Below are 25592 nucleotides of genomic sequence, written 5' to 3' on the forward strand. Positions count from 1 at the left end.
TAACTGCCTCAGTTTGGAAACCGGTGTTTTGAAAATGCTGCAAAATCTGAGTAAATGATTTAAGGTGACAATATGTCTTCAATGGGTTATTAAAGATGTGTAATTCACATGCTAAGAACTCAGCAGTGAATATTTGTTGAATCTGTGGTGCATGGACCGTTTTAGGAACACGGAATTTTACGGTGAAAGTATCTATGAAAATGAGATGTCTATTGGATAGAACATGCAAAAAGAGTATTTTTCTGTGAAAACTGCATGATTTAGGTAACTGACGTTAGGAAAACCTGCGAAATCTAAGTAAATGTTTCTAGGTGTAAATATGCCTTTTATTGTGGTTGAAAAATCGGTAATCCACATGCTCATGGTCATTAAATAATGTTTGTCGAAGCCGTGATGAATGTAACGTTTTCGGGTCACGGAATGTCTCGGTGAGTGAAACTCTGAAAATAAAATTTCTACTGGATAGAACACGCTTGAATTGAATGTTTCTGTGAAAATTTCATGATTTTTGAAACTGGATTTTAGGACAAACCTGCGAAATCAGAATAACTACTTCTAGGTGTAAATATGCCTTGTATGGTGAATGAAAGTCCGGTAATCCACATGTTAATTACACTGTAGTAATTACTTTTTAAACCGTGATTCATGTAGCGCTTTTGGAAAATGGAATTTCACGGTAATGAAACTGTGTAAATTACAATTCTATTGAGTAGATCGAGCTAGAAGAGAATTTTTCTGCAAAAATTGCATGATTATCTAGTCTGAAGTTTGGAAAAAGCTGCAAAACGAGAGTAAATATTTGTAGGTGTAAATGTGCCTTTATGTTGCAAGAAAGTTCGGTAATCCACATTTTCACAACATATTAAAGAATCTTTTCTAAACCGTGGTGCATGTACCGTGTTCAGAACGTGGAATTTCACGGTGATTGAAATAATGTCAATTACTACTCTATTGGGTAGAACTCGCTCCGAGAGAGTTTTTCTGCGAAAACTTCGTCATTTTTGAAACTGGCCTTTGGGAAATGAGGCAAAATCTGAGAAAATACTTCTAAGGATCAATATTCAATGTATTGTGATGAAAGTTCGGTAATACACATGCTAACAAATTTGTAGTGAATATTTGTCGAATCGTTTATGCATGTAGCATATTCGGAAAACGGAATTACACGGCCTGGTTATTTATATAAATTACATTTCTCTTGGTTAGAAACCACTCCAAGAGATTTTTCCTGAGAAATCTGCCTGATTTTCAAAACTGGAGTTAGGAAAACACTGCAAACTCAGATTACTAGATTCTCGGTGTAAATCTGCCTTGTATGGTGGATGAAAGTTTGGTAATCCACATGCTAACATCTCTGTAGTGAATATTTGTCAAATCCGAGATATGTGAAGCATGATCGGAACACAGAATATCACGGTGAGCGAATCTATGTAAAATACATGTCTCGGGCAGAATTCGCTCCAAGAGATTTTTCTGTGAAATCTGCCTCATTTTTGAAACTGGCGTTTGAAAATCTCTGCAAAATCAGAGAAAATGCTTCAAAGTGTCAATATGCCTTGTATTGGGATGGAAGATCGTAAAACCACATGCAAACAAATTTGTGGTGAGTATTTGTTGAAAGAGTTATGCATGTAGCGTGATCGTATCACGGAAATTCCCGCAGTTGGAATCTATGAAAATTGCTCATCTATTGATTAGAACTCAATCCAAAAATTGTTTCCTGAGAAAACGGATTGATTTTCAAAACTGACATTAGGAAAAAGCTGCAAATTCTGAGTTAATGTCTCTAGGTGTAAATATGCCATGTATGGTGCATGAAAGTTCTGTAATCTACATGTTCACAACTCATTCGAGAAAGTTTGTTGAAACCTTGATGCATGTGGCTTGTTCGGATATTGGAATGTCACTGTCATGGAAACTATGTAAAGTATATTTCTATTGGGAACTACTCGCTCCACGAGTATTTTTCTGCGAATCTGCATCCTTTTCAAAACTGGCATTAGGAAAACTTTCGAAATATGAGAAAATGCTTCAAAGTGCCAATATGGCTTTTATGTTGGATAAATGTTCGTTAATCCGCATGCTAATACTCTGTAGTGAATATTTGTCGAAACCGAGATATGTGAAGCGTGTTCGGAACACAGGATATCAAGGTGAGCGAATCTATTTAAAATATATGTCTCTTGGGTAGAATTCGCTCCAAGAAATTTTTGCCGTGAAATCTGTCTCATTTTCAAAACTGGCGTTTGGAAAGCTCTGTGAAATCAGAGAAAATGGTTCAAAGAGTCCATATGCCTTCTATTGTGATGAAAGTCCTGTCATCCACATGCAAACAATTCTGTAGTGTATTTTTGTCGAAACTTTTCTGCATGTAGCGTGTTTGAAACATGTAATTTCACAGTGGGAGAATGTATGTAATTTACATATCTATTGGGTAGAACACGCTCCAACAGTTTTTTCCATTGAAAAGTGCCTGATTTCAAAACTGCTATTAGGAAAATCTGCGAACTCAGAGTTAATGTTTATAGGTGTAAATATACCTTGTATGGTTGATGAAAGTTCTGTAATACACATGCACACAACTCATTAAACATGTTTGTCAAATCCGTGATGTATGAAGCGTGTTCGGAACACGGACTGTCACGGTAAGGGAAATAACGTAAATTACATATCTATTTTTTAGAACACGCTCCAGGAGTATTTTACTGAAATAACTGCCTCAGTTTGGAAACCGGTGTTTTGAAAATGCTGCAAAATCTGAGTAAATGATTTAAGGTGACAATATGTCTTCAATGGGTTATTAAAGATGTGTAATTCACATGCTAAGAACTCAGCAGTGAATATTTGTTGAATCTGTGGTGCATGGACCGTTTTAGGAACACGGAATTTTACGGTGAAAGTATCTATGAAAATGAGATGTCTATTGGATAGAACATGCAAAAAGAGTATTTTTCTGTGAAAACTGCATGATTTAGGTAACTGACGTTAGGAAAACCTGCGAAATCTAAGTAAATGTTTCTAGGTGTAAATATGCCTTTTATTGTGGTTGAAAAATCGGTAATCCACATGCTCATGGTCATTAAATAATGTTTGTCGAAGCCGTGATGAATGTAACGTTTTCGGGTCACGGAATGTCTCGGTGAGTGAAACTCTGAAAATAAAATTTCTACTGGATAGAACACGCTTGAATTGAATGTTTCTGTGAAAATTTCATGATTTTTGAAACTGGATTTTAGGACAAACCTGCGAAATCAGAATAACTACTTCTAGGTGTAAATATGCCTTGTATGGTGAATGAAAGTCCGGTAATCCACATGTTAATTACACTGTAGTAATTACTTTTTAAACCGTGATTCATGTAGCGCTTTTGGAAAATGGAATTTCACGGTAATGAAACTGTGTAAATTACAATTCTATTGAGTAGATCGAGCTAGAAGAGAATTTTTCTGCAAAAATTGCATGATTATCTAGTCTGAAGTTTGGAAAAAGCTGCAAAACGAGAGTAAATATTTGTAGGTGTAAATGTGCCTTTATGTTGCAAGAAAGTTCGGTAATCCACATTTTCACAACATATTAAAGAATATTTTCTAAACCGTGGTGCATGTACCGTGTTCAGAACGTGGAATTTCACGGTGATTGAAACAATGTCAATTACTACTCTATTGGGTAGAACTCGCTCCGAGAGAGTTTTTCTGCGAAAACTTCGTCATTTTTGAAACTGGCCTTTGGGAAATGAGGCAAAATCTGAGAAAATACTTCTAAGGATCAATATTCAATGTATTGTGATGAAAGTTCGGTAATACACATGCTAACAAATTTGTAGTGAATATTTGTCGAATCGTTTATGCATGTAGCATATTCGGAAAACGGAATTACACGGCCTGGTTATTTATATAAATTACATTTCTCTTGGTTAGAAACCACTCCAAGAGATTTTTCCTGAGAAATCTGCCTGATTTTCAAAACTGGAGTTAGGAAAACACTGCAAACTCAGATTACTAGATTCTCGGTGTAAATCTGCCTTGTATGGTGGATGAAAGTTTGGTAATCCACATGCTAACATCTCTGTAGTGAATATTTGTCAAATCCGAGATATGTGAAGCATGATCGGAACACAGAATATCACGGTGAGCGAATCTATGTAAAATACATGTCTCGGGCAGAATTCGCTCCAAGAGATTTTTCTGTGAAATCTGCCTCATTTTTGAAACTGGCGTTTGAAAATCTCTGCAAAATCAGAGAAAATGCTTCAAAGTGTCAATATGCCTTGTATTGGGATGGAAGATCGTAAAACCACATGCAAACAAATTTGTGGTGAGTATTTGTTGAAAGAGTTATGCATGTAGCGTGATCGTATCACGGAAATTCCCGCAGTTGGAATCTATGAAAATTGCTCATCTATTGATTAGAACTCAATCCAAAAATTGTTTCCTGAGAAAACGGATTGATTTTCAAAACTGACATTAGGAAAAAGCTGCAAATTCTGAGTTAATGTCTCTAGGTGTAAATATGCCATGTATGGTGCATGAAAGTTCTGTAATCTACATGTTCACAACTCATTCGAGAAAGTTTGTTGAAACCTTGATGCATGTGGCTTGTTTGGATATTGGAATGTCACTGTCATGGAAACTATGTAAAGTATATTTCTATTGGGAACTACTCGCTCCACGAGTATTTTTCTGCGAATCTGCATCCTTTTCAAAACTGGCATTAGGAAAACTTTCGAAATATGAGAAAATGCTTCAAAGTGCCAATATGGCTTTTATGTTGGATAAATGTTCGTTAATCCGCATGCTAATACTCTGTAGTGAATATTTGTCGAAACCGAGATATGTGAAGCGTGTTCGGAACACAGGATATCAAGGTGAGCGAATCTATTTAAAATATATGTCTCTTGGGTAGAATTCGCTCCAAGAAATTTTTGCCGTGAAATCTGTCTCATTTTCAAAACTGGCGTTTGGAAAGCTCTGTGAAATCAGAGAAAATGGTTCAAAGAGTCCATATGCCTTCTATTGTGATGAAAGTCCTGTCATCCACATGCAAACAATTCTGTAGTGTATTTTTGTCGAAACTTTTCTGCATGTAGCGTGTTTGAAACATGTAATTTCACAGTGGGAGAATGTATGTAATTTACATATCTATTGGGTAGAACACGCTCCAACAGTTTTTTCCATTGAAAAGTGCCTGATTTCAAAACTGCTATTAGGAAAATCTGCGAACTCAGAGTTAATGTTTATAGGTGTAAATATACCTTGTATGGTTGATGAAAGTTCTGTAATACACATGCACACAACTCATTAAACATGTTTGTCAAATCCGTGATGTATGAAGCGTGTTCGGAACACGGACTGTCACGGTGAGGGAAATAAAGTAAATTACATATCTATTTTTTAGAACACGCTCCAGGAGTATTTTACTGAAATAACTGCCTCAGTTTGGAAACCGGTGTTTTGAAAATGCTGCAAAATCTGAGTAAATGATTTAAGGTGACAATATGTCTTCAATGGGTTATTAAAGATGTGTAATTCACATGCTAAGAACTCAGCAGTGAATATTTGTTGAATCTGTGGTGCATGGACCGTTTTAGGAACACGGAATTTTACGGTGAAAGTATCTATGAAAATGAGATGTCTATTGGATAGAACATGCAAAAAGAGTATTTTTCTGTGAAAACTGCATGATTTAGGTAACTGACGTTAGGAAAACCTGCGAAATCTAAGTAAATGTTTCTAGGTGTAAATATGCCTTTTATTGTGGTTGAAAAATCGGTAATCCACATGCTCATGGTCATTAAATAATGTTTGTCGAAGCCGTGATGAATGTAACGTTTTCGGGTCACGGAATGTCTCGGTGAGTGAAACTCTGAAAATAAAATTTCTACTGGATAGAACACGCTTGAATTGAATGTTTCTGTGAAAATTTCATGATTTTTGAAACTGGATTTTAGGACAAACCTGCGAAATCAGAATAACTACTTCTAGGTGTAAATATGCCTTGTATGGTGAATGAAAGTCCGGTAATCCACATGTTAATTACACTGTAGTAATTACTTTTTAAACCGTGATTCATGTAGCGCTTTTGGAAAATGGAATTTCACGGTAATGAAACTGTGTAAATTACAATTCTATTGAGTAGATCGAGCTAGAAGAGAATTTTTCTGCAAAAATTGCATGATTATCTAGTCTGAAGTTTGGAAAAAGCTGCAAAACGAGAGTAAATATTTGTAGGTGTAAATGTGCCTTTATGTTGCAAGAAAGTTCGGTAATCCACATTTTCACAACATATTAAAGAATCTTTTCTAAACCGTGGTGCATGTACCGTGTTCAGAACGTGGAATTTCACGGTGATTGAAACAATGTCAATTACTACTCTATTGGGTAGAACTCGCTCCGAGAGAGTTTTTCTGCGAAAACTTCGTCATTTTTGAAACTGGCCTTTGGGAAATGAGGCAAAATCTGAGAAAATACTTCTAAGGATCAATATTCAATGTATTGTGATGAAAGTTCGGTAATACACATGCTAACAAATTTGTAGTGAATATTTGTCGAATCGTTTATGCATGTAGCATATTCGGAAAACGGAATTACACGGCCTGGTTATTTATATAAATTACATTTCTCTTGGTTAGAAACCACTCCAAGAGATTTTTCCTGAGAAATCTGCCTGATTTTCAAAACTGGAGTTAGGAAAACACTGCAAACTCAGATTACTAGATTCTCGGTGTAAATCTGCCTTGTATGGTGGATGAAAGTTTGGTAATCCACATGCTAACATCTCTGTAGTGAATATTTGTCAAATCCGAGATATGTGAAGCATGATCGGAACACAGAATATCACGGTGAGCGAATCTATGTAAAATACATGTCTCGGGCAGAATTCGCTCCAAGAGATTTTTCTGTGAAATCTGCCTCATTTTTGAAACTGGCGTTTGAAAATCTCTGCAAAATCAGAGAAAATGCTTCAAAGTGTCAATATGCCTTGTATTGGGATGGAAGATCGTAAAACCACATGCAAACAAATTTGTGGTGAGTATTTGTTGAAAGAGTTATGCATGTAGCGTGATCGTATCACGGAAATTCCCGCAGTTGGAATCTATGAAAATTGCTCATCTATTGATTAGAACTCAATCCAAAAATTGTTTCCTGAGAAAACGGATTGATTTTCAAAACTGACATTAGGAAAAAGCTGCAAATTCTGAGTTAATGTCTCTAGGTGTAAATATGCCATGTATGGTGCATGAAAGTTCTGTAATCTACATGTTCACAACTCATTCGAGAAAGTTTGTTGAAACCTTGATGCATGTGGCTTGTTCGGATATTGGAATGTCACTGTCATGGAAACTATGTAAAGTATATTTCTATTGGGAACTACTCGCTCCACGAGTATTTTTCTGCGAATCTGCATCCTTTTCAAAACTGGCATTAGGAAAACTTTCGAAATATGAGAAAATGCTTCAAAGTGCCAATATGGCTTTTATGTTGGATAAATGTTCGTTAATCCGCATGCTAATACTCTGTAGTGAATATTTGTCGAAACCGAGATATGTGAAGCGTGTTCGGAACACAGGATATCAAGGTGAGCGAATCTATTTAAAATATATGTCTCTTGGGTAGAATTCGCTCCAAGAAATTTTTGCCGTGAAATCTGTCTCATTTTCAAAACTGGCGTTTGGAAAGCTCTGTGAAATCAGAGAAAATGGTTCAAAGAGTCCATATGCCTTCTATTGTGATGAAAGTCCTGTCATCCACATGCAAACAATTCTGTAGTGTATTTTTGTCGAAACTTTTCTGCATGTAGCGTGTTTGAAACATGTAATTTCACAGTGGGAGAATGTATGTAATTTACATATCTATTGGGTAGAACACGCTCCAACAGTTTTTTCCATTGAAAAGTGCCTGATTTCAAAACTGCTATTAGGAAAATCTGCGAACTCAGAGTTAATGTTTATAGGTGTAAATATACCTTGTATGGTTGATGAAAGTTCTGTAATACACATGCACACAACTCATTAAACATGTTTGTCAAATCCGTGATGTATGAAGCGTGTTCGGAACACGGACTGTCACGGTAAGGGAAATAACGTAAATTACATATCTATTTTTTAGAACACGCTCCAGGAGTATTTTACTGAAATAACTGCCTCAGTTTGGAAACCGGTGTTTTGAAAATGCTGCAAAATCTGAGTAAATGATTTAAGGTGACAATATGTCTTCAATGGGTTATTAAAGATGTGTAATTCACATGCTAAGAACTCAGCAGTGAATATTTGTTGAATCTGTGGTGCATGGACCGTTTTAGGAACACGGAATTTTACGGTGAAAGTATCTATGAAAATGAGATGTCTATTGGATAGAACATGCAAAAAGAGTATTTTTCTGTGAAAACTGCATGATTTAGGTAACTGACGTTAGGAAAACCTGCGAAATCTAAGTAAATGTTTCTAGGTGTAAATATGCCTTTTATTGTGGTTGAAAAATCGGTAATCCACATGCTCATGGTCATTAAATAATGTTTGTCGAAGCCGTGATGAATGTAACGTTTTCGGGTCACGGAATGTCTCGGTGAGTGAAACTCTGAAAATAAAATTTCTACTGGATAGAACACGCTTGAATTGAATGTTTCTGTGAAAATTTCATGATTTTTGAAACTGGATTTTAGGACAAACCTGCGAAATCAGAATAACTACTTCTAGGTGTAAATATGCCTTGTATGGTGAATGAAAGTCCGGTAATCCACATGTTAATTACACTGTAGTAATTACTTTTTAAACCGTGATTCATGTAGCGCTTTTGGAAAATGGAATTTCACGGTAATGAAACTGTGTAAATTACAATTCTATTGAGTAGATCGAGCTAGAAGAGAATTTTTCTGCAAAAATTGCATGATTATCTAGTCTGAAGTTTGGAAAAAGCTGCAAAACGAGAGTAAATATTTGTAGGTGTAAATGTGCCTTTATGTTGCAAGAAAGTTCGGTAATCCACATTTTCACAACATATTAAAGAATATTTTCTAAACCGTGGTGCATGTACCGTGTTCAGAACGTGGAATTTCACGGTGATTGAAACAATGTCAATTACTACTCTATTGGGTAGAACTCGCTCCGAGAGAGTTTTTCTGCGAAAACTTCGTCATTTTTGAAACTGGCCTTTGGGAAATGAGGCAAAATCTGAGAAAATACTTCTAAGGATCAATATTCAATGTATTGTGATGAAAGTTCGGTAATACACATGCTAACAAATTTGTAGTGAATATTTGTCGAATCGTTTATGCATGTAGCATATTCGGAAAACGGAATTACACGGCCTGGTTATTTATATAAATTACATTTCTCTTGGTTAGAAACCACTCCAAGAGATTTTTCCTGAGAAATCTGCCTGATTTTCAAAACTGGAGTTAGGAAAACACTGCAAACTCAGATTACTAGATTCTCGGTGTAAATCTGCCTTGTATGGTGGATGAAAGTTTGGTAATCCACATGCTAACATCTCTGTAGTGAATATTTGTCAAATCCGAGATATGTGAAGCATGATCGGAACACAGAATATCACGGTGAGCGAATCTATGTAAAATTCATGTCTCGGGCAGAATTCGTTCCAAGAGATTTTTCGGTGAAATCTGCCTCATTTTTGAAACTTGCGTTTGAAAATCTCTGCAAAATCAGAGAAAATGCTTCAAAGTGTCAATATGCCTTGTATTGGGATGGAAGATCGTAAAACCACATGCAAACAAATATGTGTTGAGTATTTGTTGAAAGAGTTATGCATGTAGTGTGATCGTATCACGGAAATTCCCGCAGTTGGAATCTATGTAAATTGCTCATCTATTGATTAGAACTCAATCCAAAAATTGTTTCCTGAGAAAACGGATTGATTTTCAAAACTGACATTAGGAAAAAGCTGCAAATTCTGAGTTAATGTCTCTAGGTGTAAATATGCCATGTATGGTGCATGAAAGTTCTGTAATCTACATGTTCACAACTCATTCGAGAAAGTTTGTTGAAACCTTGATGCATGTGGCTTGTTCGGATATTGGAATGTCACTGTCATGGAAACTATGTAAAGTATATTTCTATTGGGAACTACTCGCTCCACGAGTATTTTTCTGCGAATCTGCATCCTTTTCAAAACTGGCATTAGGAAAACTTTCGAAATATGAGAAAATGCTTCAAAGTGCCAATATGGCTTTTATGTTGGATAAATGTTCGTTAATCCGCATGCTAATACTCTGTAGTGAATATTTGTCGAAACCGAGATATGTGAAGCATGTTCGGAACACAGGATATCAAGGTGAGCGAATCTATTTAAAATATATGTCTCTTGGGTAGAATTCGCTCCAAGAAATTTTTGCCGTGAAATCTGTCTCATTTTCAAAACTGGCGTTTGGAAAGCTCTGTGAAATCAGAGAAAATGGTTCAAAGAGTCCATATGCCTTCTATTGTGATGAAAGTCCTGTCATCCACATGCAAACAATTCTGTAGTGTATTTTTGTCGAAACTTTTCTGCATGTAGCGTGTTTGAAACATGTAATTTCACAGTGGGAGAATGTATTTAATTTACATATCTATTGGGTAGAACACGCTCCAACAGTTTTTTCCATTGAAAAGTGCCTGATTTCAAAACTGCTATTAGGAAAATCTGCGAACTCAGAGTTAATGTTTATAGGTGTAAATATACCTTGTATGGTTGATGAAAGTTCTGTAATACACATGCACACAACTCATTAAACATGTTTGTCAAATCCGTGATGTATGAAGCGTGTTCGGAACACGGACTGTCACGGTGAGGGAAATAAAGTAAATTACATATCTATTTTTTAGAACACGCTCCAGGAGTATTTTACTGAAATAACTGCCTCAGTTTGGAAACCGGTGTTTTGAAAATGCTGCAAAATCTGAGTAAATGATTTAAGGTGACAATATGTCTTCAATGGGTTATTAAAGATGTGTAATTCACATGCTAAGAACTCAGCAGTGAATATTTGTTGAATCCGTGGTGCATGGACCGTTTTAGGAACACGGAATTTTATGGTGAAGGTATCTATGAAAATGAGATGTCTATTGGATAGAACATGCAAAAAGAGTATTTTTCTGTGAAAACTGCATGATTTAGGTAACTGACGTTAGGAAAACCTGCGAAATCTAAGTAAATGTTTCTAGGTGTAAATATGCCTTTTATTGTGGTTGAAAAATCGGTAATCCACATGCTCACGGTCATTAAATAATGTTTGTCGAATCCGTGATGAATGTAACGTTTTCGGGTCACGGAATGTCTCGGTGAGTGAAACTCTGAAAATAAAATTTCTACTGGATAGAACACGCTTGAATTGAATGTTTCTGTGAAAATTTCATGATTTTTGAAACTGGATTTTAGGACAAACCTGCGAAATCAGAATAACTACTTCTAGGTGTAAATATGCCTTGTATGGTGAATGAAAGTCCGGTAATCCACATGTTAATTACACTGTAGTAATTACTTTTTAAACCGTGATTCATGTAGCGCTTTTGGAAAATGGAATTTCACGGTAATGAAACTGTGTAAATTACAATTCTATTGAGTAGAACGAGCTAGAAGAGAATTTTTCTGTGAAAATTGCATGATTATCGAGTCTGAAGTTTGGAAAAAGCTGCAAAACGAGAGTAAATATTTGTAGGTGTAAATGTGCCTTTATGTTGCAAGAAAGTTCGGTAATCCACATTTTCACAACATATTAAAGAATCTTTTCTAAACCGTGGTGCATGTACCGTGTTCAGAACGTGGAATTTCACGGTGATTGAAACAATGTCAATTACTACTCTATTGGGTAGAACTCGCTCCGAGAGAGTTTTTCTGCGAAAACTTCGTCATTTTTGAAACTGGCCTTTGGGAAACGAGGCAAAATCTGAGAAAATACTTCTAAGGATCAATATTCAATGTATTGTGATGAAAGTTCGGTAATACACATGCTAACAAATTTGTAGTGAATATTTGTCGAATCGTTTATGCATGTAGCATATTCGGAAAATGGAATTACACGGCCTGGTTATTTATATAAATTACATTTCTCTTGGTTAGAAACCACTCCAAGAGATTTTTCCTGAGAAATCTGCCTGATTTTCAAAACTGGAGTTAGGAAAACACTGCAAACTCAGATTACTAGATTCTCGGTGTAAATCTGCCTTGTATGGTGGATGAAAGTTTGGTAATCCACATGCTAACATCTCTGTAGTGAATATTTGTCAAATCCGAGATATGTGAAGCATGATCGGAACACAGAATATCACGGTGAGCGAATCTATGTAAAATACATGTCTCGGGCAGAATTCGCTCCAAGAGATTTTTCTGTGAAATCTGCCTCATTTTTGAAACTGGCGTTTGAAAATCTCTGCAAAATCAGAGAAAATGCTTCAAAGTGTCAATATGCCTTGTATTGGGATGGAAGATCGTAAAACCACATGCAAACAAATTTGTGGTGAGTATTTGTTGAAAGAGTTATGCATGTAGCGTGATCGTATCACGGAAATTCCCGCAGTTGGAATCTATGAAAATTGCTCATCTATTGATTAGAACTCAATCCAAAAATTGTTTCCTGAGAAAACGGATTGATTTTCAAAACTGACATTAGGAAAAAGCTGCAAATTCTGAGTTAATGTCTCTAGGTGTAAATATGCCATGTATGGTGCATGAAAGTTCTGTAATCTACATGTTCACAACTCATTCGAGAAAGTTTGTTGAAACCTTGATGCATGTGGCTTGTTCGGATATTGGAATGTCACTGTCATGGAAACTATGTAAAGTATATTTCTATTGGGAACTACTCGCTCCACGAGTATTTTTCTGCGAATCTGCATCCTTTTCAAAACTGGCATTAGGAAAACTTTCGAAATATGAGAAAATGCTTCAAAGTGCCAATATGGCTTTTATGTTGGATAAATGTTCGTTAATCCGCATGCTAATACTCTGTAGTGAATATTTGTCGAAACCGAGATATGTGAAGCATGTTCGGAACACAGGATATCAAGGTGAGCGAATCTATTTAAAATATATGTCTCTTGGGTAGAATTCGCTCCAAGAAATTTTTGCCGTGAAATCTGTCTCATTTTCAAAACTGGCGTTTGGAAAGCTCTGTGAAATCAGAGAAAATGGTTCAAAGAGTCCATATGCCTTCTATTGTGATGAAAGTCCTGTCATCCACATGCAAACAATTCTGTAGTGTATTTTTGTCGAAACTTTTCTGCATGTAGCGTGTTTGAAACATGTAATTTCACAGTGGGAGAATGTATGTAATTTACATATCTATTGGGTAGAACACGCTCCAACAGTTTTTTCCATTGAAAAGTGCCTGATTTCAAAACTGCAATTAGGAAAATCTGCGAACTCAGAGTTAATGTTTATAGGTGTAAATATACCTTGTATGGTTGATGAAAGTTCTGTAATACACATGCACACAACTCATTAAACATGTTTGTCAAATCCGTGATGTATGAAGCGTGTTCGGAACACGGACTGTCACGGTGAGGGAAATAACGTAAATTACATATCTATTTTTTAGAACACGCTCCAGGAGTATTTTACTGAAATAACTGCCTCAGTTTGGAAACCGGTGTTTTGAAAATGCTGCAAAATCTGAGTAAATGATTTAAGGTGACAATATGTCTTCAATGGGTTATTAAAGATGTGTAATTCACATGCTAAGAACTCAGCAGTGAATATTTGTTGAATCCGTGGTGCATGGACTGTTTTAGGAACACGGAATTTTACGGTGAAAGTATCTATGAAAATGAGATGTCTATTGGATAGAACATGCAAAAAGAGTATTTTTCTGTGAAAACTGCATGATTTAGGTAACTGACGTTAGGAAAACCTGCGAAATCTAAGTAAATGTTTCTAGGTGTAAATATGCCTTTTATTGTGGTTGAAAAATCGGTAATCCACATGCTCACGGTCATTAAATAATGTTTGTCGAAGCCGTGATGAATGTAACGTTTTCGGGTCACGGAATGTCTCGGTGAGTGAAACTCTGAAAATAAAATTTCTACTGGATAGAACACGCTTGAATTGAATGTTTCTGTGAAAATTTCATGATTTTTGAAACTGGATTTTAGGACAAACCTGCGAAATCAGAATAACTACTTCTAGGTGTAAATATGCCTTGTATGGTGAATGAAAGTCCGGTAATCCACATGTTAATTACACTGTAGTAATTACTTTTTAAACCGTGATTCATGTAGCGCTTTTGGAAAATGGAATTTCACGGTAATGAAACTGTGTAAATTACAATTCTATTGAGTAGAACGAGCTAGAAGAGAATTTTTCTGCGAAAATTGCATGATTATCGAGTCTGAAGTTTGGAAAAAGCTGCAAAACGAGAGTAAATATTTGTAGGTGTAAATGTGCCTTTATGTTGCAAGAAAGTTCGGTAATCCACATTTTCACAACATATTAAAGAATCTTTTCTAAACCATGGTGCATGTACCGTGTTCAGAACGTGGAATTTCACGGTGATTGAAACAATGTCAATTACTACTCTATTGGGTAGAACTCGCTCCGAGAGAGTTTTTCTGCGAAAACTTCGTCAGTTTTGAAACTGGCCTTTGGGAAACGAGGCAAAATCTGAGAAAATACTTCTAAGGATCAATATTCAATGTATTGTGATGAAAGTTCGGTAATACACATGCTAACAAATTTGTAGTGAATATTTGTCGAATCGTTTATGCATGTAGCATATTCGGAAAACGGAATTACACGGCCTGGTTATTTATATAAATTACATTTCTCTTGGTTAGAAACCACTCCAAGAGATTTTTCCTGAGAAATCTGCCTGATTTTCAAAACTGGAGTTAGGAAAACACTGCAAACTCAGATTACTAGATTCTCGGTGTAAATCTGCCTTGTATGGTGGATGAAAGTTTGGTAATCCACATGCTAACATCTCTGTAGTGAATATTTGTCAAATCCGAGATATGTGAAGCATGATCGGAACACAGAATATCACGGTGAGCGAATCTATGTAAAATACATGTCTCGGGCAGAATTCGCTCCAAGAGATTTTTCTGTGAAATCTGCCTCATTTTTGAAACTTGCGTTTGAAAATCTCTGCAAAATCAGAGAAAATGCTTCAAAGTGTCAATATGCCTTGTATTGGGATGGAAGATCGTAAAACCACATGCAAACAAATTTGTGGTGAGTATTTGTTGAAAGAGTTATGCATGTAGCGTGATCGTATCACGGAAATTCCCGCAGTTGGAATCTATGTAAATTGCTCATCTATTGATTAGAACTCAATCCAAAAATTGTTTCCTGAGAAAACGGATTGATTTTCAAAACTGACATTAGGAAAAAGCTGCAAATTCTGAGTTAATGTCTCTAGGTGTAAATATGCCATGTATGGTGCATGAAAGTTCTGTAATCTACATGTTCACAACTCATTCGAGAAAGTTTGTTGAAACCTTGATGCATGTGGCTTGTTTGGATATTGGAATGTCACTGTCATGGAAACTATGTAAAGTATATTTCTATTGGGAACTACTCGCTCCACGAGTATTTTTCTGCGAATCTGCATCCTTTTCAAAACTGGCATTAGGAAAACTTTCGAAATATGAGAAAATGCTTCAAAGTGCCAATATGGCTTTTATGTTGGATAAATGTTCGTTAATCCGCATGCTAATACTCTGTAGTGAATATTTGTCGAAACCGAGATATGTGAAGCGTGTTCGGAACACAGGATATCAAGGTGAGCGAATCTATTTAAAATATATGTCTCTTGGGTAGAATTCGCTCCAAGAAATTTTTGCCGTGAAATCTGTCTCATTTTCAAAACTGGCGTTTGGAAAGCTCTGTGAAATCAGAGAAAATGGTTCAAAGAGTCCATATGCCTTCTATTGTGATGAAAGTCCTGTCATCCACATGCAAACAATTCTGTAGTGTATTTTTGTCGAAACTTTTCTGCATGTAGCGTGTTTGAAACATGTAATTTCACAGTGGGAGAATGTATTTAATTTACATATCTATTGGGTAGAACACGCTCCAACAGTTTTTTCCATTGAAAAGTGCCTGATTTCAAAACTGCTATTAGGAAAATCTGCGAACTCAGAGTTAATGTTTATAGGTGTAAATATACCTTGTATGGTTGATGAAAGTTCTGTAATACACATGCACACAACTCATTAAACATGTTTGTCAAATCCGTGATGTATGAAGCGTGTTCGGAACACGGACTGTCACGGTGAGGGAAATAAAGTAAATTACATATCTATTTTTTAGAACACGCTCCAGGAGTATTTTACTGAAATAACTGCCTCAGTTTGGAAACCGGTGTTTTGAAAATGCTGCAAAATCTGAGTAAATGATTTAAGGTGACAATATGTCTTCAATGGGTTATTAAAGATGTGTAATTCACATGCTAAGAACTCAGCAGTGAATATTTGTTGAATCCGTGGTGCATGGACCGTTTTAGGAACACGGAATTTTACGGTGAAAGTATCTATGAAAATGAGATGTCTATTGGATAGAACATGCAAAAAGAGTATTTTTCTGTGAAAACTGCATGATTTAGGTAACTGACGTTAGGAAAACCTGCGAAATCTAAGTAAATGTTTCTAGGTGTAAATATGCCTTTTATTGTGGTTGAAAAATCGGTAATCCACATGCTCACGGTCATTAAATAATGTTTGTCGAAGCCGTGATGAATGTAACGTTTTCGGGTCACGGAATGTCTCGGTGAGTGAAACTCTGAAAATAAAATTTCTACTGGATAGAACACGCTTGAATTGAATGTTTCTGTGAAAATTTCATGATTTTTGAAACTGGATTTTAGGACAAACCTGCGAATTCAGAATAACTACTTCTAGGTGTAAATATGCCTTGTATGGTGAATGAAAGTCCGGTAATCCACATGTTAATTACACTGTAGTAATTACTTTTTAAACCGTGATTCATGTAGCGCTTTTGGAAAATGGAATTTCACGGTAATGAAACTGTGTAAATTACAATTCTATTGAGTAGATCGAGCTAGAAGAGAATTTTTCTGCAAAAATTGCATGATTATCTAGTCTGAAGTTTGGAAAAAGCTGCAAAACGAGAGTAAATATTTGTAGGTGTAAATGTGCCTTTATGTTGCAAGAAAGTTCGGTAATCCACATTTTCACAACATATTAAAGAATCTTTTCTAAACCGTGGTGCATGTACCGTGTTCAGAATGTGGAATTTCACGGTGATTGAAACAATGTCAATTACTACTCTATTGGGTAGAACTCGCTCCGAGAGAGTTTTTCTGCGAAAACTTCGTCATTTTTGAAACTGGCCTTTGGGAAACGAGGCAAAATCTGAGAAAATACTTCTAAGGATCAATATTCAATGTATTGTGATGAAAGTTCGGTAATACACATGCTAACAAATTTGTAGTGAATATTTGTCGAATCGTTTATGCATGTAGCATATTCGGAAAACGGAATTACACGGCCTGGTTATTTATATAAATTACATTTCTCTTGGTTAGAAACCACTCCAAGAGATTTTTCCTGAGAAATCTGCCTGATTTTCAAAACTGGAGTTAGGAAAACACTGCAAACTCAGATTACTAGATTCTCGGTGTAAATCTGCCTTGTATGGTGGATGAAAGTTTGGTAATCCACATGCTAACATCTCTGTAGTGAATATTTGTCAAATCCGAGATATGTGAAGCATGATCGGAACACAGAATATCACGGTGAGCGAATCTATGTAAAATACATGTCTCGGGCAGAATTCGCTCCAAGAGATTTTTCTGTGAAATCTGCCTCATTTTTGAAACTGGCGTTTGAAAATCTCTGCAAAATCAGAGAAAATGCTTCAAAGTGTCAATATGCCTTGTATTGGGATGGAAGATCGTAAAACCACATGCAAACAAATTTGTGGTGAGTATTTGTTGAAAGAGTTATGCATGTAGCGTGATCGTATCACGGAAATTCCCGCAGTTGGAATCTATGTAAATTGCTCATCTATTGATTAGAACTCAATCCAAAAATTGTTTCCTGAGAAAACGGATTGATTTTCAAAACTGACATTAGGAAAAAGCTGCAAATTCTGAGTTAATGTCTCTAGGTGTAAATATGCCATGTATGGTGCATGAAAGTTCTGTAATCTACATGTTCACAACTCATTCGAGAAAGTTTGTTGAAACCTTGATGCATGTGGCTTGTTCGGATATTGGAATGTCACTGTCATGGAAACTATGTAAAGTATATTTCTATTGGGAACTACTCGCTCCACGAGTATTTTTCTGCGAATCTGCATCCTTTTCAAAACTGGCATTAGGAAAACTTTCGAAATATGAGAAAATGCTTCAAAGTGCCAATATGGCTTTTATGTTGGATAAATGTTCGTTAATCCGCATGCTAATACTCTGTAGTGAATATTTGTCGAAACCGAGATATGTGAAGCGTGTTCGGAACACAGGATATCAAGGTGAGCGAATCTATTTAAAATATATGTCTCTTGGGTAGAATTCGCTCCAAGAAATTTTTGCCGTGAAATCTGTCTCATTTTCAAAACTGGCGTTTGGAAAGCTCTGTGAAATCAGAGAAAATGGTTCAAAGAGTCCATATGCCTTCTATTGTGATGAAAGTCCTGTCATCCACATGCAAACAATTCTGTAGTGTATTTTTGTCGAAACTTTTCTGCATGTAGCGTGTTTGAAACATGTAATTTCACAGTGGGAGAATGTATGTAATTTACATATCTATTGGGTAGAACACGCTCCAACAGTTTTTTCCATTGAAAAGTGCCTGATTTCAAAACTGCTATTAGGAAAATCTGCGAACTCAGAGTTAATGTTTATAGGTGTAAATATACCTTGTATGGTTGATGAAAGTTCTGTAATACACATGCACACAACTCATTAAACATGTTTGTCAAATCCGTGATGTATGAAGCGTGTTCGGAACACGGACTGTCACGGTGAGGGAAATAAAGTAAATTACATATCTATTTTTTAGAACACGCTCCAGGAGTATTTTACTGAAATAACTGCCTCAGTTTGGAAACCGGTGTTTTGAAAATGCTGCAAAATCTGAGTAAATGATTTAAGGTGACAATATGTCTTCAATGGGTTATTAAAGATGTGTAATTCACATGCTAAGAACTCAGCAGTGAATATTTGTTGAATCCGTGGTGCATGGACCGTTTTAGGAACACGGAATTTTACGGTGAAAGTATCTATGTAAATGAGATGTCTATTGGATAGAACATGCAAAAAGAGTATTTTTCTGTGAAAACTGCATGATTTAGGTAACTGACGTTAGGAAAACCTGCGAAATCTAAGTAAATGTTTCTAGGTGTAAATATGCCTTTTATTGTGGTTGAAAAATCGGTAATCCACATGCTCACGGTCATTAAATAATGTTTGTCGAAGCCGTGATGAATGTAACGTTTTCGGGTCACGGAATGTCTCGGTGAGTGAAACTCTGAAAATAAAATTTCTACTGGATAGAACACGCTTGAATTGAATGTTTCTGTGAAAATTTCATGATTTTTGAAACTGGATTTTAGGACAAACCTGCGAATTCAGAATAACTACTTCTAGGTGTAAATATGCCTTGTATGGTGAATGAAAGTCCGGTAATCCACATGTTAATTACACTGTAGTAATTACTTTTTAAACCGTGATTCATGTAGCGCTTTTGGAAAATGGAATTTCACGGTAATGAAACTGTGTAAATTACAATTCTATTGAGTAGATCGAGTTGAAGAGAATTTTTCTGCAAAAATTGCATGATTATCTAGTCTGAAGTTTGGAAAAAGCTGCAAAACGAGAGTAAATATTTGTAGGTGTAAATGTGCCTTTATGTTGCAAGAAAGTTCGGTAATCCACATTTTCACAACATATTAAAGAATATTTTCTAAACCGTGGTGCATGTACCGTGTTCAGAACGTGGAATTTCACGGTGATTGAAACAATGTCAATTACTACTCTATTGGGTAGAACTCGCTCCGAGAGAGTTTTTCTGCGAAAACTTCGTCATTTTTGAAACTGGCCTTTGGGAAACGAGGCAAAATCTGAGAAAATACTTCTAAGGATCAATATTCAATGTATTGTGATGAAAGTTCGGTAATACACATGCTAACAAATTTGTAGTGAATATTTGTCGAATCGTTTATGCATGTAGCATATTCGGAAAACGGAATTACACGGCCTGGTTATTTATATAAATTACATTTCTCTTGGTTAGAAACCACTCCAAGAGATTTTTCCTGAGAAATCTGCCTGATTTTCAAAACTGGAGTTAGGAAAACACTGCAAACTCAGATTACTAGATTCTCGGTGTAAATCTGCCTTGTATGGTGGATGAAAGTTTGGTAATCCACATGCTAACATCTCTGTAGTGAATATTTGTCAAATCCGAGATATGTGAAGCATGATCGGAACACAGAATATCACGGTGAGCGAATCTATGTAAAATACATGTCTCGGGCAGAATTCGCTCCAAGAGATTTTTCTGTGAAATCTGCCTCATTTTTGAAACTTGCGTTTGAAAATCTCTGCAAAATCAGAGAAAATGCTTCAAAGTGTCAATATGCCTTGTATTGGGATGGAAGATCGTAAAACCACATGCAAACAAATTTGTGGTGAGTATTTGTTGAAAGAGTTATGCATGTAGCGTGATCGTATCACGGAAATTCCCGCAGTTGGAATCTATGTAAATTGCTCATCTATTGATTAGAACTCAATCCAAAAATTGTTTCCTGAGAAAACGGATTGATTTTCAAAACTGACATTAGGAAAAAGCTGCAAATTCTGAGTTAATGTCTCTAGGTGTAAATATGCCATGTATGGTGCATGAAAGTTCTGTAATCTACATGTTCACAACTCATTCGAGAAAGTTTGTTGAAACCTTGATGCATGTGGCTTGTTCGGATATTGGAATGTCACTGTCATGGAAACTATGTAAAGTATATTTCTATTGGGAACTACTCGCTCCACGAGTATTTTTCTGCGAATCTGCATCCTTTTCAAAACTGGCATTAGGAAAACTTTCGAAATATGAGAAAATGCTTCAAAGTGCCAATATGGCTTTTATGTTGGATAAATGTTCGTTAATCCGCATGCTAATACTCTGTAGTGAATATTTGTCGAAACCGAGATATGTGAAGCGTGTTCGGAACACAGGATATCAAGGTGAGCGAATCTATTTAAAATATATGTCTCTTGGGTAGAATTCGCTCCAAGAAATTTTTGCCGTGAAATCTGTCTCATTTTCAAAACTGGCGTTTGGAAATCTCTGTGAAATCAGAGAAAATGGTTCAAAGAGTCCATATGCCTTCTATTGTGATGAAAGTCCTGTCATCCACATGCAAACAATTCTGTAGTGTATTTTTGTCGAAACTTTTCTGCATGTAGCGTGTTTGAAACATGTAATTTCACAGTGGGAGAATGTATGTAATTTACATATCTATTGGGTAGAACACGCTCCAACAGTTTTTTCCATTGAAAAGTGCCTGATTTCAAAACTGCTATTAGGAAAATCTGCGAACTCAGAGTTAATGTTTATAGGTGTAAATATACCTTGTATGGTTGATGAAAGTTCTGTAATACACATGCACACAACTCATTAAACATGTTTGTCAAATCCGTGATGTATGAAGCGTGTTCGGAACACGGACTGTCACGGTGAGGGAAATAAAGTAAATTACATATCTATTTTTTAGAACACGCTCCAGGAGTATTTTACTGAAATAACTGCCTCAGTTTGGAAACCGGTGTTTTGAAAATGCTGCAAAATCTGAGTAAATGATTTAAGGTGACAATATGTCTTCAATGGGTTATTAAAGATGTGTAATTCACATGCTAAGAACTCAGCAGTGAATATTTGTTGAATCCGTGGTGCATGGACCGTTTTAGGAACACGGAATTTTACGGTGAAAGTATCTATGTAAATGAGATGTCTATTGGATAGAACATGCAAAAAGAGTATTTTTCTGTGAAAACTGCATGATTTAGGTAACTGACGTTAGGAAAACCTGCGAAATCTAAGTAAATGTTTCTAGGTGTAAATATGCCTTTTATTGTGGTTGAAAAATCGGTAATCCACATGCTCACGGTCATTAAATAATGTTTGTCGAAGCCGTGATGAATGTAACGTTTTCGGGTCACGGAATGTCTCGGTGAGTGAAACTCTGAAAATAAAATTTCTACTGGATAGAACACGCTTGAATTGAATGTTTCTGTGAAAATTTCATGATTTTTGAAACTGGATTTTAGGACAAACCTGCGAATTCAGAATAACTACTTCTAGGTGTAAATATGCCTTGTATGGTGAATGAAAGTCCGGTAATCCACATGTTAATTACACTGTAGTAATTACTTTTTAAACCGTGATTCATGTAGCGCTTTTGGAAAATGGAATTTCACGGTAATGAAACTGTGTAAATTACAATTCTATTGAGTAGATCGAGTTGAAGAGAATTTTTCTGCAAAAATTGCATGATTATCTAGTCTGAAGTTTGGAAAAAGCTGCAAAACGAGAGTAAATATTTGTAGGTGTAAATGTGCCTTTATGTTGCAAGAAAGTTCGGTAATCCACATTTTCACAACATATTAAAGAATATTTTCTAAACCGTGGTGCATGTACCGTGTTCAGAACGTGGAATTTCACGGTGATTGAAACAATGTCAATTACTACTCTATTGGGTAGAACTCGCTCCGAGAGAGTTTTTCTGCGAAAACTTCGTCATTTTTGAAACTGGCCTTTGGGAAACGAGGCAAAATCTGAGAAAATACTTCTAAGGATCAATATTCAATGTATTGTGATGAAAGTTCGGTAATACACATGCTAACAAATTTGTAGTGAATATTTGTCGAATCGTTTATGCATGTAGCATATTCGGAAAACGGAATTACACGGCCTGGTTATTTATATAAATTACATTTCTCTTGGTTAGAAACCACTCCAAGAGATTTTTCCTGAGAAATCTGCCTGATTTTCAAAACTGGAGTTAGGAAAACACTGCAAACTCAGATTACTAGATTCTCGGTGTAAATCTGCCTTGTATGGTGGATGAAAGTTTGGTAATCCACATGCTAACATCTCTGTAGTGAATATTTGTCAAATCCGAGATATGTGAAGCATGATCGGAACACAGAATATCACGGTGAGCGAATCTATGTAAAATACATGTCTCGGGCAGAATTCGCTCCAAGAGATTTTTCTGTGAAATCTGCCTCATTTTTGAAACTTGCGTTTGAAAATCTCTGCAAAATCAGAGAAAATGCTTCAAAGTGTCAATATGCCTTGTATTGGGATGGAAGATCGTAAAACCACATGCAAACAAATTTGTGGTGAGTATTTGTTGAAAGAGTTATGCATGTAGCGTGATCGTATCACGGAAATTCCCGCAGTTGGAATCTATGTAAATTGCTCATCTATTGATTAGAACTCAATCCAAAAATTGTTTCCTGAGAAAACGGATTGATTTTCAAAACTGACATTAGGAAAAAGCTGCAAATTCTGAGTTAATGTCTCTAGGTGTAAATATGCCATGTATGGTGCATGAAAGTTCTGTAATCTACATGTTCACAACTCATTCGAGAAAGTTTGTTGAAACCTTGATGCATGTGGCTTGTTCGGATATTGGAATGTCACTGTCATGGAAACTATGTAAAGTATATTTCTATTGGGAACTACTCGCTCCACGAGTATTTTTCTGCGAATCTGCATCCTTTTCAAAACTGGCATTAGGAAAACTTTCGAAATATGAGAAAATGCTTCAAAGTGCCAATATGGCTTTTATGTTGGATAAATGTTCGTTAATCCGCATGCTAATACTCTGTAGTGAATATTTGTCGAAACCGAGATATGTGAAGCGTGTTCGGAACACAGGATATCAAGGTGAGCGAATCTATTTAAAATATATGTCTCTTGGGTAGAATTCGCTCCAAGAAATTTTTGCCGTGAAATCTGTCTCATTTTCAAAACTGGCGTTTGGAAATCTCTGTGAAATCAGAGAAAATGGTTCAAAGAGTCCATATGCCTTCTATTGTGATGAAAGTCCTGTCATCCACATGCAAACAATTCTGTAGTGTATTTTTGTCGAAACTTTTCTGCATGTAGCGTGTTTGAAACATGTAATTTCACAGTGGGAGAATGTATGTAATTTACATATCTATTGGGTAGAACACGCTCCAACAGTTTTTTCCATTGAAAAGTGCCTGATTTCAAAACTGCTATTAGGAAAATCTGCGAACTCAGAGTTAATGTTTATAGGTGTAAATATACCTTGTATGGTTGATGAAAGTTCTGTAATACACATGCACACAACTCATTAAACATGTTTGTCAAATCCGTGATGTATGAAGCGTGTTCGGAACACGGACTGTCACGGTGAGGGAAATAAAGTAAATTACATATCTATTTTTTAGAACACGCTCCAGGAGTATTTTACTGAAATAACTGCCTCAGTTTGGAAACCGGTGTTTTGAAAATGCTGCAAAATCTGAGTAAATGATTTAAGGTGACAATATGTCTTCAATGGGTTATTAAAGATGTGTAATTCACATGCTAAGAACTCAGCAGTGAATATTTGTTGAATCCGTGGTGCATGGACCGTTTTAGGAACACGGAATTTTACGGTGAAAGTATCTATGAAAATGAGATGTCTATTGGATAGAACATGCAAAAAGAGTATTTTTCTGTGAAAACTGCATGATTTAGGTAACTGACGTTAGGAAAACCTGCGAAATCTAAGTAAATGTTTCTAGGTGTAAATATGCCTTTTATTGTGGTTGAAAAATCGGTAATCCACATGCTCATGGTCATTAAATAATGTTTGTCGAAGCCGTGATGAATGTAACGTTTTCGGGTCACGGAATGTCTCGGTGAGTGAAACTCTGAAAATAAAATTTCTACTGGATAGAACACGCTTGAATTGAATGTTTCTGTGAAAATTTCATGATTTTTGAAACTGGATTTTAGGACAAACCTGCGAAATCAGAATAACTACTTCTAGGTGTAAATATGCCTTGTATGGTGAATGAAAGTCCGGTAATCCACATGTTAATTACACTGTAGTAATTACTTTTTAAACCGTGATTCATGTAGCGCTTTTGGAAAATGGAATTTCACGGTAATGAAACTGTGTAAATTACAATTCTATTGAGTAGATCGAGCTAGAAGAGAATTTTTCTGCGAAAATTGCATGATTATCGAGTCTGAAGTTTGGAAAAAGCTGCAAAACGAGAGTAAATATTTGTAGGTGTAAATGTGCCTTTATGTTGCAAGAAAGTTCGGTAATCCACATTTTCACAACATATTAAAGAATCTTTTCTAAACCGTGGTGCATGTACCGTGTTCAGAACGTGGAATTTCACGGTGATTGAAACAATGTCAATTACTACTCTATTGGGTAGAACTCGCTCCGAGAGAGTTTTTCTGCGAAAACTTCGTCATTTTTGAAACTGGCCTTTGGGAAACGAGGCAAAATCTGAGAAAATACTTCTAAGGATCAATATTCAATGTATTGTGATGAAAGTTCGGTAATACACATGCTAACAAATTTGTAGTGAATATTTGTCGAATCGTTTATGCATGTAGCATATTCGGAAAACGGAATTACACGGCCTGGTTATTTATATAAATTACATTT

This window comes from Camelus bactrianus, unplaced genomic scaffold (assembly GCF_048773025.1).
Source record: "Camelus bactrianus isolate YW-2024 breed Bactrian camel unplaced genomic scaffold, ASM4877302v1 HiC_scaffold_34, whole genome shotgun sequence".
NCBI classification, from domain to species: domain Eukaryota; kingdom Metazoa; phylum Chordata; class Mammalia; order Artiodactyla; family Camelidae; genus Camelus; species Camelus bactrianus.